This window comes from Pteropus medius, unplaced genomic scaffold (genome assembly GCF_902729225.1).
Source record: "Pteropus medius unplaced genomic scaffold, Ma_sr-lr_union100, whole genome shotgun sequence".
NCBI classification, from domain to species: Eukaryota; Metazoa; Chordata; class Mammalia; order Chiroptera; family Pteropodidae; genus Pteropus; species Pteropus medius.
Genome location: NW_024350400.1, coordinates 98830 through 110072, shown reverse-complemented (window position 1 = coordinate 110072; position 11243 = coordinate 98830). Strand labels below are relative to the sequence as shown.

The window sequence follows — 11243 nt, the reverse complement described above, 5'->3', positions numbered from 1 at the left end:
GGGTGAAGGGGGTTAAATATAGAGGGGTAGGGGGAGGGTGAAGTGGGTAAAGGGGATCAAATGTATGATAGCTGAACGAAACTGGACTTTGGGTGGTAAACACACAATAGAATATACAGATGTCAAATGATAATGTACACCTGAAAATTATATAATTGTATTAACCAATGTTACCCCAATAAACTTAATTTTTAAAAATATAAAAAAATAATATTGGGAATATAAAATGCTAGGGCAAATACTGTACTATTGAATAAGGTTCCAAGGCTTTCGTTTTCAAACTTAAGATCTTTATGAAAAGTAATATGTGTTCTCAAGCATGGATGTTGGTATTTTTACTCATTTGTTTACCTTGATAGGACAAAAATTGAATTTCTTCCTCCTTTACCCCTTTCCTTTGATTGTGAATCATGTTTTATAAACATTTACTTTCAAATCTGAAGTGTATTTAAAGGCACAACCCCCCCCCCAACCCAAGCATGAAGTGAACAGGATTTCTTCTTGTGTTATTGTCATTTTGCTCTTTCTTTTCCTGTTATTTTAAATTAAATACCTTGATCATTACCAAGTTTAGGGAGGAAGTGTTAAGGACTTCTTTACACTTTTCCAGTGCCTAGTCAACTCCTGTTCATCCTTTCAGACTCGGCCTGATTCATTTCTTGGAAAAATTTGCCAACTCCCCTAGAAAGAGTTAATCACTCCCTTTTCTGTTAAACTGATACCACTGGCCTTATTTCTGTCATGCTACTAGAACCTTAGTCTTCTGTGTTACACCAATACCTAAGGCTGTTGGGTATGCACTAAGTGCCTAATAAATGCATTTAAATAGAGGTTAAAAATACTGTTAGAAAGATAATTCATATCATGTAAAGTTCATGGGATAATAGAATAAATTCATAATGCTGAAATTATATTTAATATTTAAGCATTATTTGGAATGTGGATAAGAAATAAGTATGGAAATATGTTCCTGTGTATTATTAGTATGTGCTTTATCCTAAAAGAGGTGCAAAATCTTCGCAGATATTGGCAAAATAGGCATTAGAAAAAGATCAACTTCAGATATTTAAACTAGTGAAAAGTTAACATGAAAAAGAATAATCATTTGTAGAAAGACACAAATAGGTTGCTGTTGGAATTTAGGAGTTTGCAAGTGAATTAAGTGGGGCAGACAGTATCCTCTGAAGGCTAATATAATATAACTAAAGAAACTGTAACCTATTAGACCAATTAGAGAGACTAATCAGTTGTATTACAGTCCTTCTAAATCTTAAGGTGGTTTGAGCATTTGGCTAATGAGTCTCTTCATGTTATAGAGCCCTTGATAGGCTTGGCCTGACTATTTTTGCCAGACTGTCTTTGACATCTCTCTTAACTCCACCATGATCACTGGCCTTCCTGTTACCTCTGGCTCATAACAGGAATTATCTTGCTCCTTACCACTCACGCTCATCACTCCCACACCTACCTTTCACCCCCGAATGGATTCATTCATTGGAGAGAATATCATAAGCAAATGATCACTCAGTTTATAAGTGAATAGAATTGATACTTTAGTTTAAAAATTAGTCCAGGTTTCTATGCCAACAAAGCAGAGAACCTATCCTGGCTATTAGTAACTTCTATTTTTTTTATCCCCTCCTCACTTAATTTATTCCCTCTCCACCTAAATGTAAAAGCACTTTTATTTCATGTCACTTTTTAAAAAATGTGTTATATTTTTATTTTTTAATTAAAGTTGACATACAATATTATATTAGTTTTAAGTGTACAACATAGTGATTAGACATTCATATAACTTAAGAAGTGATCACCCTGATAAATCCAGTACCCATCTGACACCATACATAGTTTTTACAATACTACTGACTGTACTCCCCATGATGTGATACACATCCTCATGGCTGTTTTGTAACTACCAATTTGTACATCTTAATCCCCTCCCCTTTCCCCCTCCCCAATCTGGAAACAATCAAAGTACTCTTTGTATCTGTGAGCTCGTTTCTGTTTTGTTTGTTTATACCATTCTCTAGATTCCACATATAAGTGAAATCATATGACATTTGTCTTTCTCTGTCTGACTTACTCCATTCAACACAATACCCTCTAGGTCCATCCATGTCGTTGCAGATGGCAATTTCTTTTTTTTTTTTAATAGATGAATAATATTCCATTGTATATATGTACCACCTCTCCCTTATCCATTCATCCACCGATGGACACCCAGGTTGCCTCCATTGCAGCATATTGTAAATAATGCTGTAGTGAACATATGGATGCATATTTTTTCGAATTAGTCTTTTGGGTTTCTTCAGATAAATACCCAGAAGTAAGATAACTGGGTCCTTTTTCGTCTCTTGTTATAGCCTTTGTTTTAAAGTCTATGGATTACCACCCCAACTTTTTTATTTTCATTTCCATTTTCATGAAATACCTTTTTCTATCCCTTTATTTTCAGTATGTGAGTCTTTTGATCCGTAGTGAGTCTCTTGTAGGCAGCCTGTGTAAGGGTCTTTTTTTCTTATTCATTTAGTCACCCTATCTTTTGATTAAATCATTCAACCCATTCATATTCAAAGCAATTTTTTTTATTAGTAGTATTTATGCTTATAGCACCTGGTCTTCATAGATGGTCTCCCATCCAAGTACTAACCAGGCCTGACCCTGCTTATCTTCCGAGATCAGACATCGGGCTTGTTCATGGTGGCATGGCCATAGACCATGGACCGTGGCTCCACTGGGGTACAAACCCAGGACCTTCTGTGTGTAAAGCAGACTTGCTAACCGCTACACTATGGAACCACGTCCTCAAAGCAATTTTTGATATATATGTAGTTACTGCCATTTTGTCCATATTTTTTATCTTTTTTATTTTCTTCTTCCTCTTAAAGAAGTCCCTCTAACATTATTTTGTAATATTGGTTTGGTAGTGATGAACTCCTTTAGCTTTTTCTTGTCTGGGAAGCTCTTAATCTGTCCTTGGATTCTAAATGATAGCTTTGCTGGGTAGAGTAATCTTGGTTGTAGGTCCTCACTTTTCAGCACTTTGATTGTAGGTCCTCGCTTTTTCAGTTTGTGCCAATCCCTTCTGGCCTGCAAAATTCTTGTCGAGAAATCGGCTGACAGTCTTATGGGGAGCTCCCTTGTAGGTAATAGAGGCTTTTCTCTTGTTGCTTTTAAGATTCTCTTTGTCTTTAACTTTTGGCACTTTAATTATGATGTGTCTTGATGTGGGTCATCTTGTTTGGGACTCTGCACTTCCTAGCCCTGCATGTGTATTTCCTTCGCCAGGTTAGGAAAGTTTTTCATCATTATTTCTTCAAATAGGTTTTCAATTCCTTGCTCTATCTCTGCTCATTCTGGTACCCCTATAGTGCAAATGTTGGTACACTTGATGTTGTCCCTGAGGCCCCTTAAACTATCCTCATTTTTTTTATTCTTTTTTTCTTATTGTTCTGATTGGGTGTTTTCTGCTACCTTATGTTCCAAATTGCTGATTTGATTCTCTGCTTCATCTAATCTACTGTCGATTTCCTCTAATGCATTCTTTATTTCAGTTATTGCATTCTTCACTTGTAACTGGTTCTTTTTTGTGTTCTATCTTCATTTTTATGTTTTCCATCTCTTTTTTAAAGTTCTCAGTGAGTTCATCTACTCTTCTCTTAACGTTCATTGAACATATTTATAAGCAGCGTTTTGAACTCTGCATCTGATGGATTGCCTGTCTCCATTTTGTTTAGTTCTTTGTCAGGAGCTTTGTTCTGTTCTTTCATTTGGGATATGTTTCTTCGTCTCCCCATTTTGGCTGCCTTGTGTCTGTTTCTATGTATTAAGTAGGGCTGCTATATCTCCCAGTCTTAGTAGTGTGACCTTACTTACGTAGTAGGCGTCTTATGAGGACCAGTGGTGCAGTCTCCCTGGTCAGCTAAGCTGGGTTCTCCAGGTGTGTCCCTTGTGTGGATTGTGTGTGCCCTCCTGTTGTATTCGAGTCTTCTTTGCTGTTTTCGTTTTATTGGGAGGTATTGACTCTCAGGCTGATTGGTTGTGAGGACTGATCGTGAATACAGTGGGGGAACTGTTGTGCAGGGACTCACCTTTGGAGCAGGATTTGCTTTAGCAGGGCTCTGGTGCCTGCCCTGTCTGCCCTTTGGGTATATCTTTTGTGGACGTTGATGTGTGGTGCTCTGGTGTGGTCTGAAGCTGGCCACTACTAGGTGTGTTAGTTCTGGGACCTCTTGGGAGGGTCTCTGTTGCAGGCCAAAGTCAACTGTTGCCTTCCCAGAGCCACTTGTGAGTGACAAAGTGATCTTCAGATGGTTGCCACTTGTGCTGGGCTTGGAGGTGCCTGGGAGAGGCCAGCTGCCACTAGCGCTGGGCTTAGGGATACTTAGTAAGAGTTATGGGGCACACCAAAGCCAGATGCTGCATGTTTGGGTTTTGTGAACCTTTGAGAGATTTTAGGAAAGTCTGCAGCATGAGCCAAGACAGGCCGTTTGTATGGAAAATACACTGGAAGTGTCTTGCATGGGCCCACATGTTGGATGGGATCTCAGGGAATCACCAGTGAGGACAACCTTTGTTACCCAGGTTAATGGAGGCTCAGATATGGCAACTGCCTGAGTCTGCATGCTGGGTTGGGAGAGGACTCAACGAAGGAACAATGGCTTCCGCCAGCACTTCTGCCTGGGACAAAGCTGTTCCTCCAGCTCTCTCCCTGAAGCCAGATGATTCAGTTTCTCTCCGTGTTTTCCTAGCACCTTTCACACTGCTGTCTCAGAGTTGTAGCTCAGAGTGAGTGAGTCCTGCACAGGCACTTTAAGAGGAACTCCTGGGACTCCAGCAGCCCTCCATCTCACTCAGCCACAGTTTCCAGTGGTTTTCACAGCCAGAAATTGTGGAGATTTCTCAGCACTAGTGCTCCAGGCTGGGTATCCCAGTGTAAGTTTGGGACACCTCGCTCCTCCAGGGTGACCTCCACAGCTAGATATCCCTCCTGATTTTCAACCACCACAAATGGGTGTGGGGGGCAGCCATTTTCATGTCTCCATCCCTCCTATCAGTCTTGATGTGGCTTCTTCTGTGTATTCTTAGTTACAGGACTTCTGCTCAGCTAGCTAGACTTCAGGCAATTCTCATTGATGGTAGTTCTGTAGCTTAGTTGTAATTTGCATATGGTCATGAGAGGAGGCCAGCACAGTATTTACCTACTTCACCATCTTGACAGGAACTCTCTCTCTTCATGTCACCTTTTAAAAACGTTCTATATTCTCTGTGGTTTTTAGACTCACTGGAAAAATAATCCAAACCACTGTGATTATAACTTCCTTCTTAAAACTTTCCTCACCTAGACTTCCGTATTTCTGGATGTTCGTCTACTTCTTTGACCAACCTCAGTCATTTCCACTGAATTGTCTTAGGGTTCTGTCCAAGATTTTCTTTCCCACTCTGTCTATGCAGGAAACAATAATATATTGGTTAAGGGCATGGAATTTTTTCTCTTGGTGTCAGTTTCTTTATCTGTAAAATGAGAATTATAATACCTGATAAATGAGATCAGTTATATTAACAGCTTGTCATAATATCTAGTACATATTGCCCTAAAATAGTAACTATTTTTATTTGTAATTGCTGTTTCTTATGAGAAATAATTTCAGCAGCAATTAACTTCAAAATGTGTGGATGTATTGACATCTACCCCGTTTGAGTTCCTGTCCTGTATTTATAGATTCTTCCAATACATCTTCAACAAGTGTCTTAGCATAGTGGTTTCCAAACATCAACGTGCACAATGATCATGAGAATTCACAGATCTCTGGGCCCTACCCCCAGGGATTCTGATGTCTGGGTTAGAGCCTGAGAATTTTCATTTCTAACGAGTTTCCAAATGATAGTAATGCTGCTGGCCCTTGGGTCACACTGAGTGGCACTGATCTAGATGGCATTGTGTTGCTGCAGATTCGCGGTTCCAAAATAAGGGGTATGAGAATCAGCAGTTGGAAGAAAATGTGAGGAGCCATAGGGAACTGTGACATAGCTATTTATTCTAGCAAAGACATGGCACTGCCTCACATGGTGGCAGCGCCTTTTTATATACAGGTTAAACAATAGTGGCACACTGCCAGGTAATGGAAGCCCGCCCATGTGTATGGGGCACATGGTTACATAAAGGAAGAAGTGCTGAGTTACTTCCGCTGGGAAGTTAGCTACAGATGTCAGGAGGGAGCCTGACTACGGCTATCTTTCTTTCTCTGCACAGACATTCAGACAGGTTGGCAGGGAGGGAGGGAGAGGAGACCAAAAGACCAAAAAGTTATTGAAGTTAAGAGTGTGCTTGAAGCTGGTTGTATCAGATATCATGTAAAGTTTGGAAAGGATAGATAACACAGTTGAATTTGGTGACCAAGAGCCTTTTTGTTTGTTTTTGGTGTGTGTCAGGTAGAGGGTTGATTTAATTGTATGCCTCGGCTGGTGGAATATTATCATTATGACCAAAAAAAACATGTGACAGGTATTTGAGGTAATGGTTATTATCTGGGGTGTTCATTAGACTCTTAGGGAGCTGTTTTCACCAACACACTTATATTTAGTGTCCCTCTTGCCAATATAAACCCATCAAACCAAAATTTCAGTGTGAAAATGGCATGAACAAATTCCAGGAGATTTTCATGGGTACCCTGGTTAAGAACCACTTCTTAGAGCAATGGTGGTCAGGATTTGGAAGCAGAAAAAAGAAACTAATTTGTGTCTTCTCTCCTTTTTTCTTAGCCTGGCTAGAGGTTTATCGATTTTACAGATCTTTTCAAAGAATCAGGTTTTGATTTTATTAATTTTTCTCTATTAATTTTAACTTCATTGTTTTTAATTTCATTGTTATCTGTTCTAATTTTTATTTCTTTTGATTATTTTGAATTAAATTTGCTCTTCTAGTTTTCTAAGGTGAAAGTTCAGGTTGTTGATCTTTAGATCTTCTTTTCTAATACATGCATTCAATGCTATAAATTTCCATCTAAGCACTGTTTTCACTTCATCCCTTAGTATTTGATAAGTAGTATTTTCATTTAGTTCAAAATATTTAGAAATTTCTTTTCAAAGTTCTTTGTTATTTAGGAGTTTAGTCCCCTTGTGTTTTGGGATTCTCCAGTTATCTTACTGATAATGATTTCTAGTTTAATTCTGTTGTGGTCTGAGAGTAGACATTATATGATTTCTGTTCTTTTTATTTTATTAAGGTGTATTTGATGTTCCAGAATGTGGTCTATCTTTGTGCGTATTCCATTGTTGGATGAAATAATCTATAGATATCAATTATATCCAGTTGACTGATGGTGCTGTTGAGTTCTATGTATTTACTGAATATATGCCTGCTGGATCTGTCCATTTCTGTCCATTTCAAGAGCGGTGTTAAAGTCTGTAATTAGGGGATTCATCTATTTCTTCTTTCAGTTCGATCAGTCTTTGCCTTATATATTTTGATACTTTGCTCTTATATGCATACATATTAAGGATTGTTATGTCTTCTTGGAAAGTTGACTCCTTTATCATTAGGTGTTGACCATCTTTATCCCTGGTAACTTTCCTTGACCTGAAGTCTGCTCTGTCTGAAATTAATATAGCTATTCCTGCTTTCTCTTGATTAATTGTTAGCATGGTATGTCTTTCTCCATCCTTTTACTTTTAATCCATATGTGTCTATATTTAAAATCATTTTCTTGTAGATAACATATAATTGGGTTTTGTTTTTCATCCACTCTGACAATATCTGTCTTTGATATATTTAGACCATTAAAAGGGATTATTGATATAGTTGGATTAATATCTATCATATTTGTTTACTGTTTTCTATTTGTCATCCTTGTTCTTTGTTCCTGTTTTTGTCTTCCACATTTTTTTCTGCCTTTTGTGGTTTTAACTGAACATTTTATATGATTCCATTTCTCATTTCTTAGCATATCAATTATGCTTTTTAAAACTTTTTTAATGATTGCCCTAGTGTTCACAAAATATATACTTCTGACTAATCAAATTCCACTTTGAAATAATGCTGTCCCACTTGGTGGGTAATGCAGGTATCTTATAATAATACAATATTTCAAATTCCTCCTTCCCATTCCTTATATCATTATTATCACTCATTTCACTTATACATCAGCATATATATATACATATATATATATACATACACACACACACACATATATATATATACACATATATATATAAAACGTTCATCATTGGAAACATTGTTGCTGATATTTTGAACAAACTGTTATCTTTTGGTTCAACTAAGAATAAAGAAAATCAGTTTTTAAATTTTGCCTTTAGTTTCATTTTTCAGTGCACTTCCTTTAATGTAGATCCAAATCTCTGACCTATATTATTTTCCTTCTCTTTGAAGAACTACTTTACCATATCTTGCTGGCAGATCCACTGGAAAAAGTTTCCTCATTTTTTGTTTGAGAAAGTATTTCTCTTTCCCTTTTGAAGATAACTTCTCAGGGCACCAAATTCTGGGTTGATGGAGTTTTTCTTTCAACACTATAAATATTTCACTTCACTCATTCCTGCTTAAGTGGTTTCTGAGAGGAAGTCGGATGTAATTCTTATCTTTACCTCTTTATAGATAAGGTGTGTTTTTCCTTCTGGCTTCTTTCAAAATTTTTTGTCTTTGATTTTCTGCAGATTAACTATGATAGGCCTACATGTGTGTGTGGTTTTTTTTTTCCCCCTTAGCATTTATCCTTCTTGCCCTTCTCTGAGCTTCCTGGATCCATGGTTTGGTTTCTGACATACATTGGGGAAATTCTCAGTCATCATTGCTTCAAATATCGCTTCTCCTCCTTTTCTATTTCTTCTTTCTGGTATTCTCATTACCCATATGTTACAGCTTTTGTAGTTGTCCCACAGTTCATCAATAGTCTATTTTCTTTCTTCAGTTTTCAAAGTTTCTAGTGTCATATCTTCAGGCACAGAGATTCTTTCTTCAGCCATGTCCAGTCTGCTAATAATCCTATCAAAGGCATTCTTTATTTCTGTTACAGCCTTTTTTATTTGTAGCAGTTCTTTTTGATTCTTTCTTAGAATGGCTAGAGGAGGCTGGAGTTATATTTTACTTCTCCCAGGTAAGTTAGGCTATGATAAAACCCTAACATTTTAGGCTCTTATGAAATAAGTTCTCCTCAGAGCAGTCCTTGCTAAGGTGAATGGAATGACCTGGCATATTTCACAATGGTTCATCCCCTCTTTTCCTCATCAGAAACACAAGGGGATTTTTCTTCAATATTTAATGCAGGAACCAGGTCCAGCTCCTGAAGGTAAATCTCACAAAAGCATGGACCCCCATGACTGGGTCCACCTTAAGAGTTTAACTCTCCGACTTGTCTATATTGTGCCTCAGCAATTAATCAATTACATTTCAAGTTTTCCTGCGTTGGCACTGATTCTCTCTGAGGTTTCTGATCATAGTTTTCTGCTTGGTTAAGTTGTGATTCTCTGTATCTCCCTGTCTGTCTCCAGTTTTGGGGGCAGGGTTTGCCCCGTGACTTCACTTCTTTGACAGATTGAAAAAGAGTTGTTTTTTTAGTTTGGTCAGCTTTTTGTTTGTTGTTAGGAGAGACTTGCAACTTCTAAGCTCCTTATATGCTGGATTGGAAATCTTAAGCCCCTCTTGCTTTTCTTGAGATTTTACCACCTAATTGTAAGTAAATATTAGTTATTTTTTCCCTGTTTTGGACTTTATATAAATGAGATCATCCATATATACATGGTTCTTTTGCTCATTATTATATTCATTGGATAAATCCATTACTTCGATCCTTCTCAGATATTGACGTGCACATGCATCCCCTGGGGATCTTGTTAAAATGCAGATTCTGATTTGGGAGGTCTGGGGTGGAACCTGAGATTCTGCCTTTCTAACAAGCTCCCATGTGATGCTGTAATTGCTCTTCCATAGACAATATTTGTAGTAATAATGAGGCATTAGTTAATTCTGTTTTCAACTGCTTAATATGCCTTCAATACTTCAGGTAATTTACTGTATAGGTTTTCTCCTGGAAGAGGAAAATATGGAAAACTGTCCTTTAATTTCTGTCAAATATCATTTTTTCCAAAATTGGGAACTAAGGACAAAACAAGTTATGTCATATTTAAAATGAATATTATCATTAATATAGTAAAGTTAATGATAACATTTGAATAAAATATTAGCAATATAGTCCTGTAAAATTTCTCACATTGCATCTTTAGTTGTAGGTAAGGTTGTGTCAACTATTCTGTACAGGTATTCTGTACAGGTAATTTTTAAGTAAAGCAAAATTTAAAAGGACACATTGGTACACGTGTGTGTTCACTTGGATATGTATGAGAGTAACAGACAAGATATAAAGCTTTCTTTTAGGGCCTTTGACAGAAAGTGTTTTGTTTAGTTTTTTTTTTTTTCCTATTCCCAGGACTTATAAGATGACCTCTTGGTATTGCAGCAGTTTTTCTACAATGACAAAGTGATTTGGTTATCCCAAAAACCCTGGAGACCATAGAAATAGTATTGTCAATGCAAGTTGACTTTTAGAGTCTGTTAAGGAAATGGCTTTATACTATATATATCAAGCTTTAATTCAGCATTTATTGAACACATTTGCTGTGTAAGGGTGTGTGTACTAGCTTAATTTACCCTTAGTAAGTAGAAACAAATACTTCTCAAGAATATTATTGAGCACAATGAAGTGAGAGTAAAGTGTCACAAGGCAGGGATAATCAGAGCTCTTAAAAATGGTCAGTGGTTGCTTTGCTTTCTCCATTATTAGGTGGTAATAACTGATATACTTATTTTCAAACTCATTCACATACTGATGATGAATTTTTGATAGCACTCATTATCTTTTTGAAAGACTTGGCAGGTAAATGGGCCAGAATTTAAATAAAGATTTGAACTCCTAAGGTAAAATTTTCAGTGCCTCAGAATTTAGAACCAAGGATTTCTTTAGGAGAATCTGCTGTATTTTACATTCCTGACTTGGACTAAGTTCCTTGTGTTCTATTTTTCCCCTTCTTTTAAAACTGTCTTTAGAAGATATGTATTATTTTCTGGAGTCCTAGGTAACAAAATTCCTTTTTGAGGACAAAGCCTTGTTATTCAAAGCACTGTATGTTCTGTGTTTTTGCTCCAATCTGTCTCAAGTGTGTCTGTTCTTTGTGGTTTGATTTCTAGTGTTGTGCATTCCGATTTTGTAAAAAAAAAAAAAAAA

The 11243-nt window shown here is 37.0% G+C and overlaps 1 protein-coding gene and 1 pseudogene across 3 annotated transcripts in view; one reads left to right on the top strand and one right to left on the bottom strand.

Moving 5' to 3' along the window:
* The window catches only part of PRRG1 (proline rich and Gla domain 1), an 85061-nt gene that overhangs the window by 1258 nt on the left and 72560 nt on the right, over nt 1–11243 (top strand). The window lies entirely within an intron of this gene.
* On the bottom strand, nt 2605–2720 carry LOC120584342 (uncharacterized; annotated as a pseudogene).